A 10,494-nucleotide genomic window follows, 5' to 3' on the forward strand; every position below is an offset into this window, starting at 1 on the left:
CCAACTTTCCCTCACACTGATAGTGCTCCAGACTTTAATCTGTCTGATATAGTTGTAGAAATAAACTGGCCAAAGTCTTTACATCCAGGACTGTTTTGAAGTACTATAAGTGATGGGTATGAATGATTATAAGACTTGCTCTTAAAATTTCCCTTACAAGGAGTCACATAGTGAGATACCTATATTCCCTCTGATAGCCAGTCTATGATTTGTTTTTCACAACTATTGTCAACTTGTCCCACGTATGTACGTGATTATGTATTTTAACGGCTATTAAATCATTTTGGTTTCTTAATGTCATGTACCAGGGAGATATGTTGATTTTTTCCCTAGGCTACTGCTTCAACATCCGAGACGTAGAGTCATGCCTGGGTGCACCCTCAACAGACACCCAAGAGAAGGTTTCACATTACTGCACATTTATATTCCATTTCCCACATTGGAATATCGAACTGAAAGAAAATTTTAACACCCCTTTTAATTACATGTAGAAGGCACCCCAGACAGGATCCTACAAAAGGCAGGCTGTCATAAGGCAATGCCTTTTGGTGATCACACCCCTGTCTCAGAGTACTAATATCTTAACTTACAAGCTCACACTCAAATAGAGAACACATGAATGAAATTTATTCAAGGTTTAATTTTAATGACTCCATCTCACAGGGAATTTTTTCTTTACAATATCTGGCGAAGTTCCTAACAATACCACAAACATAACATTTCAAATATCTGGGTTTTACATCCACGTCTTCTCTGTAGTTTTTGGCCGGACAATATGGAGTATGATTAGTATAATGGGTAGGCCACTTCCCATGTTGAAGGAACTTAGACACTTTTGATGCAATTTCTTCCTCTTCTTTATTTCCCAACAACAGAATGATAAGGTGCCCTGCTTCTTGCCCAAAATCATTTGTCTCAAATATGGCCAGCACTGCTTAATCCATTCAGTATTTGTGTGGCCTTGTGTTCCATGTTGGTGTTTGTGCTAGCTCCATCACCTTTTGTAGAGCATTGTCCACAGATGTAGCGTTTGCCGTCTTTTTCTAATTCCTCTAATTTCTTTTGTAGTCCGTCCAACTGCAGCTGCACCTGCAACATATAAAGTACACTCTTAGTACATATTCTACAGTTCCAAACTGCTTCTCACTTTCCCTCACAGGGAAGTCTTTGTCCCTCATTGACTATAAAATGCCTTGACTCACATGGTACATAGTATTCTACAATTCACATCTAATTCTCACTTTCCCTCACAGGGAAGTCTTTGTCCCTCATTAGTCCCCGCGGACGAAGTCCGGAACGGGGACTTATGGATTGGGTTCCGTCTGTCCGTCCGTCCGCAGCTGTTTCTTGGAGATGCCTGGACCGATTTTTTTCAAACTTGGTACAGGAGCAACATACCATGGCATACATATGCACGTCAATTTGTTTTATGATACGATCCAATATGGCCGCCTAGCAACCATTTTGTTTGCGAATTTTTCCTGTCTAAAGCCATAACTCAGACATGCTTGAACAGATCTCATTTAAAGTTGGTATTAGGACAGTGTTCTATGACATACATGTGCATATCCATTTTCATTGTGATACGATCCAATATGGTTGCCTGGTAGCCATTTTGTTTGCGAATTTTCCATGTCCAAAGTCATAACTCAGACATGCTTGAACAGATCTCATTCAAAGTTGGTATTAGGACAGTGTTCTATGACATACATGTGTATATCCATTTTCGTCGTGATACGATCCAATATGGCTGCCTGCCAGCCATTTTGTTTGTGAATTTTCCATGTCCAAAGCCTAACTCAGACATGCTTAAACAGATCTCATTCAAAGTTGGTATTAGGACAGTGTTCTATGACATACATGTGCATATCCATTTTCGTTGTGATACGATCCAATATGGCTGCCTGGTAGCCATTTTGTTTGCGAATTTTCATGTCCAAAGGCATAGCTCAGACATGCTTGAACAGATCTCATTTAAAGTTGGTATTAGGACAGTGTTCTATGACATACATGTGCATATCCATTTTCGTCGTAATACGATCCCATATGGCTTTCTGGCAGCCATTTTGTTTGTGAATTTTCCATGTCCAAAGCCATAACTCAGACTCCATTTTCATCGTGATATGATCCCCCATACCCAACCAATCCTTTATTGTTGGAGGCATATTCCATGTCCAACAAGCACACACAACATATCTAAGTCTGTTTGTTTTAGGTTCACAAATGTTGTTGCGTGATCAGAGTAGTGATAATTCCTTAAAACCCAATTATAGCGAGGACTATGTCATTCTCAATGACTTGTTGACTGTAAAATGCCTTGACTCACATGGTACATATTATTCTACAATTCACATCCAATTCTCACTTTCCCTCACAGGGAAGTCTTTGTCCCTCATTGACTATAAAATGCCTTGACTCACATGGTACATAGTATTCTACAATTCACATCCAATTCTCACTTTCCCTCACAGGGAAGTCTTTGTCCCTCATTGACTATAACATGCCTTGACTCACATGGTACATAGTATTCTACAATTCACATCCAATTCTCACTTTCCCTCACAGGGAAGTCTTTGTCCGTCATGGACTATAAAATGCCTTGACTTGCGTTATACATCTTAATTTGATTTTAGGCACTTTAACGTCTACTCCGTTTTACTCTGAGACTCTTAAATTTATAATTACATACGTGCAAATACACATTATATATATTTTTTTCTTCTAGCCCCCCCCCCCCTCCCCCTCCCCCATTCAAAATCAATTGGACATCCACATCAGTGTTCTCTATATGAATACTACTACGCAGTAGTCAGTGTGCCACCAGACAGAGAAACTTGACCATGTAGTACACATGATGTTTATACTTCAGATCACCTCCCTGTACCCAAAGAGCTGTTCAGGAGTACTTATGCAGTGATGTGAGTTGATGTTAGCGAGCAACAGTCTGGGCCAACTTATTTTGGCAATTACACACAGATTTCATAAATGTGACAAATTTAAATACATCATCAAACAGCTTTGGCCTTTCATAATTTCAAAACATATGGATAAAAAATCATTGAACAATCTTATTTTGAACATGAGAAATTGCATGGAAGTATACATCTACTGCATGCATGTAAAGTAGAGTGAGTCAATCCATACTAGAAGTATGGTACTCAGACTAACACTGTAGATTGGAGTTGTGATTGTGAAGTTAGTTTGTAGCCAAATTACATTATTCTGTCAAAAACACGGACTAATGTGTACCCCATGCTGAAATATTTCCGTCATGCATCAACTATAAATTTTGTCATTTTCAAATTTGCGTTAGGATCAACCGATTGTCAACATTGGTTATTAGTATATTGTGTAGAAGACTATGACACACACCCAACAAATAAGTAATTGTTTAGCATAACTAAACTTCTTATGTTAAGTAATGCTATAAACATGGCAAAGTGTGCGTGCGTGTGTGTGTGTGTGTGTGTGTGTGTGTGTGTGAACAACTTAAAGTCAAACACCACTGATCCAATTGCCATGATATTTGATGGATATATTACGTTGGGTGTCTAGTTGGAAAATTTTTGAAATAAATATGATCTTACCATCGATTAGTGATTTAATGGGTCAAAAAGGTGATTTTTGGTCAGAAAATGTAGACTCAAAAAGTACTGTGCAGGTTGGGTTGAAATTTGATTGGAACATTCTCGCTGGTGTTCAGATTACGAATTTTTCATTACATGATAATATTACCAGTGGCTGTGATATGCAAATTAGGTACAGAAAATGTGTACTTTTGGTCAAAAACCTTTAATTCCAAAAGGACTAAACAGACTTAACAGACAAGTGTATAAACATTCCAAAAATGTAAAAAATGTAAAAACTACAGTTGTGCTACAACACATTGGCACTATTTTAGATATGCAAAATTAGGGTTAAAATAGAATTTTTTTAATATGGTGACTGTAATATAAATGTACAATATTTTATCAACTTTCTGTGTGAAATGTGTTCTATAGTGTGATACCACTAACTATTTTATTACACTGCTAAAATGAAACTGTACAGTGGAAGAGCTGAACAGCAGAACCACTTTTACACAGTCATGAAAAAAAAAAAAAAAGTGTTTCTATTCAGGCTGTTAGGTCACTTGTTCAAAGGTCTCATAGTTTACCAAGTTTCTGACGCTATGAGATGAATCAGTCAACTCATTCCTACTGTGATACTATTTCATGAAAATGTGGTCAAATTTTGTAACTTGTAAGGTCAGTGACAGCTTTTGATAATACCTTAATTAGATTAAACTTTCTTCACCTGGAATACTTTGTACTTATACTATTAAATTGTATTATTATATTAATATTATTATTATTTTTGTTATTATTCAAATTATTATTTGTTATTTTTTGTTGTAAATAAAGTTATTGTTATTATCACAACTGAACATCTCAGGTTCAATAATGTGTGTGTGTCTGTGTGTCTGTGTGTGTATCAGCAAACATCATCTTGTGGTGAAAAGGCTGTGCTAAATGTATAACTTTGGGTGACAAAAATAGTAGGGTGCCAAAAAACGTGTCACCTGACACAAAATCAACATGTACAATAACAGAAATACCATGCCCATACAAAATAATTAATGAAGGCAGTGTGTATATAAATGAATGAAAAATTGAAAGATAAGCTTAAATGCACTTGTTACACATGCAACAAATTTGATCTGACGATGAAACGTAACACTTAGATTCACGTCTTGGGTTCAAATCCCATTGGGAACAGGAGATACATATATTTCTCTGACACACTCAAACCCAGGTTGGGTGTCAATGGGTAGGCTGTATCACTCAGTTGTGTGTCACTCACAAGACCAGTGCGAATTTTGGTGACTCGGCCTGGAGTAACACCTTGAACAGTCGGAGACGTTTACTCACACAGAGCCTGTAGGTGCTATGTATGGGATAGCCTGTGGACTGACTGGGAGAGCCATGACAGTTCCACAGTGACATGATAGGAAAAGTGCAATATAGCCCTGTTATGTAGTCCCAAACAAGAATGGTTCACTTTAGAAATGATTGTGTATTTGTGTTTGATTATTTGTTTGTATGTATGTATGTATGTATGTATGTATATGTATGTATGTATGTATGTATGTATGTATGTATGTCTGTCTGTCTGTCTGTCTGTCTGTCTGTCTGTCTGTCTGTCTGTCTGTCTGTCTGTCTGTCTGTCTGTCTGTCTGTCTGTCTGTGTCTGTCTGTCTGTCTGTCTGTCTGTCTGTCTGTGTGTGTGTGTGTGTGTGTATGTATGTATGTATGTATGTATGTATGTATGTATGTATGAGTCTGCATGATTTAAGTGAGAGTCTAATTTCTCTAATATTAGACCTTGCTTTTTACTCGGACCATAACGAACATTTTTTATCGGATAACACTGTCTAAAATATAAGTTAAAGTCTAACAACTAATATTATACTGTATTATTGGGCATTGCTCATCAACCAGACCACCGCAATAGGTTTTTTTTATCAAACAATATTGTCTGAAATCTTGGAGGAGGCTCACAGAAAATAATAGTATTAGCATCTTTTATATGATAAATCACTGATCGCCCAGAAGCCCGAACTGTGGCCTACAGTATTACTATGCGATAATATCGTATAAAATATAACTTACAATCTAACATATAATTTTGAAATATAATGTTAGTCGTCTCCGATTCCCCGTGCACCCCCCCCCCCTTGACAGCAGTGTTTATCGAATAGTATGATCTGAAATCTAAGATTCAGTCTAAAATCTAATAATAGACTCTGATATATTGAAGTTTCTCAACATTGATGACAATACGACTTTCTCTTCATACATGGCAAACTTTTGACCTGCAATATCAACTCATAGATTATTTCCCAGTAATTCTTGATTCTGTTTGGTCAAGGTGATATCAGCTTTACGCAATCAAATCTTGACTCATCATGTGTTAGAATTTCAATTACTGGAGAGAGAGAGAGAGAGAGAGAGAGAGAGAGAGAGAGAGAGAGAGAGAGAGAGAGAGAGAGAGAGAGAGAGAGAGAGAGAGAGAGAGACAGACAGACAGACAGACAGACAGACAGACAGACAGACAGACAGACAGACAGATAGAGGCACTTTGAAAGAATAGAAAGGAATCAACTAGTCCCTGGCAATGCATACAAACAATATAATATCACTGATACAAAACTTAATTAGTATTACAGCATTTGATACTTATACCAATACAATTTCTCAATCCAGCTGAGAAAGGTACATACGAATATGGATGGCGGCCTGAAGAATTCTTGGACAAGAATCTGTCAGGATCAAAGACTTCTGGATCTGAGCAGTAGGTGGGATCGCGATGTAAAGTAAATGGTGCCACTATTAGCATCACTTCCTTGGGTACATGATGACCAGCTGATGAGTAAATAAATGTATAAAAGGTATTAATAACCATACATACCTACAGTGTATGTGTTCTGGCATTCAGATTTGATACATAATGATTCAATGACATGATTTATTCCATGCATGATCCAAGTTGAACAAAAAATATGGAATATATACTCTGGTCATTCTATGTCATGACAGTGCACGTTTATGTCAAAACATCAAGTGTCTACATACTGTGTGTGAAATATGAGTCAAAATGTTCGAAATTGCCATTACTTTCCCTGATTTTTCTTTGATATTACTGGTGTTGGTGTAATTATATTATTTGCCAATATTTTTTTTTATTCAACTGAAAAATACTCATGACCTAAGGGTTGTCACTAGGAGTCTAACAACAACAACTTGTAGTGACAAAGGCCCCTAATTAGGTCACTCATTTTCCTTGGCTGAACATAAGAAAAATATTGGAGAATAACATCTAAGCATACATAAGGTGTTACTACCACACTAGAGTGTCCATAGAGTTTCAATTGAGTGGCATGATAATTACCTCCGTGTGAGCACAAATCAACATCACTGTTGGATGAAACAAGAAAGACTCAAATTCAAAACTGTTTAATTGTGTTCACACAGAATAATTTGTAACATTTTATGTACGTGCATGCTATCAGTGTCTGCATTTTGTTTGTGTTATTCATGACAAAAAATACTGAGTGAGATGTAAAAAATATTGTGGTGACTAATTGAAACTATAGTCACTCTGGTTTGGTAGTAATTGAAATGCTATAGTCACTCTGGTTTGGTAGTAATTGAAACTAGTCACTCTGGTTTGGTAGTAATTGAAACTCTACAGTCACTCTGGTTTGGTAGTAATTGATCTTTGTCCGAAGATCGCATTCAAGCGTGAAACTCTGAGTAACGGCTCCGTACCATAACTTGTGTATTTTGTGTGTGTGTATATATATATAAGTAATTCCTCGGGTTTGCGCCCTCACACGGGCAAGCGCCCAGGCCTTTCTTTTTTACAATGTCGACTTTTGGCAAAGTTACGGGAAACCGCCCCCCCCCCCCCCTCCTGGTATGTGACGAATGAAATTTTTGTTCTTCCCGTTCTTCCGCATTCATGCGCCTAAAAATTCATTCACAATCTGACCTTGCATTGTTTATTCATCGTTATTTTGACGTACCGCCAAAGATGTTTGCCCCCTTTGAGACACCGCCAGTGCTAATGTGTGTTGGGGCAATAATGAGACTGCATTGTAATGAGAGTTGAATGATTGACAAGCACGTAATTTATTCACGTAATTCTCTTGGGACTGTCGCAAAAGTAGTCGGTCTACTACAGAGGTCTACTTGGCAACAAGTTAGCGTTTGTATAATATTCATACCAATGATAAGGCAGTATGATACCTAAGCTAATAAATGATTGACAAGGTATACTTTTAATCAAAATTCATGTAACTCTCATGGGACAACAGCTGGGGGTTTCCCTCACAATAAATTTGAAGTTGTGCAGGCTACATACGAATGATAATACACCTTATAATGATTGATCCCCCCCCCCCCTTTTTGCATAAATTTTTTTGGGATTTAGTTCAAAATAGGGGGGGGGGACAACTGAAGAATTTCATTTTTTAATCTATATTATTTTGGAGGATTTAGAAAATGACTGACTTGGCATGCATTGGTATATTTTGTAGTACATGTACATACAACGATGTGTAACTGTAAACATATTCCACGTGGGTGGACTCACATCAACATACGAAGCTTCAATTCTTCCTATGACGGTATGTCGTAATTCAATCTGCTATTTACATCACAGAAACATCAGTATTCTTTCTAGGAATGTAGCATTGCTAAAAATGTATATTTCCCTTCATAAGATGACTGTATACGGCGCATTCCAACCTCCAAGTGTGATCGCTGCGCTAGTCTTTTTACAAGTCGCCATGTTGTGAAATAATTAATGTAATTAGGTCACTACGTCATATATGACCAATAGGATCGCAGCTTACAAAAAAGTGAGTAATTTCACCCAATCACGTTGGGTATATGATACTGGCAGAGCTATTCACTGACCATGCATTGAATGTTGTCAACACTTACATGTAATTACGTCTTTATCGTCATGGGACTGGGGAGGTAGCTAAATGGTCCAAAATTGAACAGTTGCGGGGCAAAGTGCTAGATCTAGCACTTCGCCACTTTTTGACAAAGTGCTAGATCTAGCACTTCGTCAGTTTTCGCCGAAGTGCTAGATCTAGCACTTCGCCAGAAAACAACGAAGTGCGGGACTGTAAACAACGAAGCGCCTCCAACGGCTTGATATAACGTGGTCGATAAATGTCACATACATGCGCCATGTCAGTAGTCCGTGTACATGGTCGTGTGGCGCACGATCGACTCCAAAACTTATCTTTGGCCGATTGTAACAACGACACGATTTATCTGAAGTTTGTTAAATGTTTGCCGAGTAAAACGGCCGGTTGAAACTTCACGTTGCCGTACGTACGGTTGTGTCCCGGGGGTTGTGTGTTCTGTTACAAACATGCCTTGTCAATACCTTGGATGGACTTGCGCGATCACAGAAACAAGTGTTATTATTTTACCCCTTTCATATACAATTGGCTAAAACACGTCAATATCATCGATATTATCGACATTGTATTGTATTCTGATAGAAACATTCTGATATCATACATATCTCGGGAGTGCCTGTGGGCGGGACTGTACTTCAGAATCTGCAATCTACTCTGTAAACAAAGACTAGCCACTCAGTATTTCTTATACCATGTCTATTTTAGAGCGGGAAAGATATATCAATCATAACGTCTTGAAATAAATTTGAAAATCACTGAAATCTTTATCCCACATTGGAGTATAATTTCTGAGCGACCAGGAATTACATAAGGGACGATATTGAAGTTGGTGATTGTCTAGGAATGCAAAAAAAATCAGTAAACAGTAATGTGATGGTTTACTTGAGATCTGGCGAAGTCATGGATTATTTATTGTCGTTGTTTTCAATAAAGAAGTTGGCAGTACCAAGTACATGGAATTTACAAAACAGTAGTGACGGGTTATTTATAGATTTCTATCAAAATATTTACAGCAATGAAGGGCTGAAATTAAAATTGTTCACACGAATATGTTTTCGCACTTACGTTTTCGATAGCAATATTTTTTGTCATCTATAAACGATCTGATAATACTGAAAGAAGTGAATCTATCTATTCAATAGAAATATAGTGAACATGATATAAACTTACACCCAGACTTTATTTTCGTGTTCAACGATCAAGAAAAATCTTCGCTCTCGCATCTAGACACACTAACCCCCCCCCCCCCCACACACACACACACCAAGAAATTCAGTTTTCCTTTATATTATATCTTTGTCATGCAATGTTACAAATGTCACTGCCATTAAATCTGCAGTATGAAGTCTGTGACACACGCCGAACTAAATGTTTCTACTTCCTGAAATCTTCGAAGTTTCGACTGTGTGGTGTCACGCCGTTGTCAACTACGGAGTACGAAACGTGGTTCCGACGAAATGACTGCGTGCTATAGTTGAAGTCTGTGACGCACGCCGAACAAAATGTTCGTAGTTTCGACTGTATATGGGAGTGCGTTATTTGACGTGACAGCTGTCAAAATGGCGGTCTGCGGTTGTTGGTAGTGGTGTCAAGCCGTTGTAAGGATTACGAAACGTGGAAGGGAAACGACCACGTGCTGTAGTTTTCGCCGCATAGAACATCGAAAAAATACAAAACTGAACGTTACTGAAAATTACGAAGTAGAAACTTGTTTGTGCATTGGTAAAACATACGGAAAATCAAACTCTAAGGTCGTTAACACGGGAAGTAACATTTTACACTGAGAGTAATAACATGTCCATTACCGGTATAACATGACATATTTACCGACGACCTAGCACTTTGCCACTCTTTGTTGAAGTGCTAGATCTAGCACTTCGCCACTTTTCGCTAAAGTGCTAGATCTAGCACTTTGTCAAAAAATGGCGAAGTGCTAGATCTAGCACTTTGCCCCGCAACTGTTCCGATTTTGAATTCTTTGTTACATGGACTGGGTACATAATACTACATGT

General features: G+C 37.8%; 1 long non-coding RNA gene across 1 annotated transcript; it reads right to left on the bottom strand.

Annotated features, from left to right (window-relative positions):
* Positions 1–656: 656 nt before the first annotated feature.
* On the bottom strand, positions 657–8,623 carry LOC144453284 (uncharacterized). The gene is made up of 3 exons (XR_013482407.1): positions 8,490–8,623; positions 6,263–6,404; positions 657–1,089 (listed from the first exon to the last, which is right to left on the bottom strand). It is a non-coding gene; the product is annotated as an uncharacterized LOC144453284 (long non-coding RNA).
* Positions 8,624–10,494: the final 1,871 nt, after the last annotated feature.

The sequence above is a fragment of the Glandiceps talaboti genome, unplaced genomic scaffold, assembly GCF_964340395.1.
Source record: "Glandiceps talaboti unplaced genomic scaffold, keGlaTala1.1 scaffold_36, whole genome shotgun sequence".
NCBI classification, from domain to species: domain Eukaryota; kingdom Metazoa; phylum Hemichordata; class Enteropneusta; family Spengelidae; genus Glandiceps; species Glandiceps talaboti.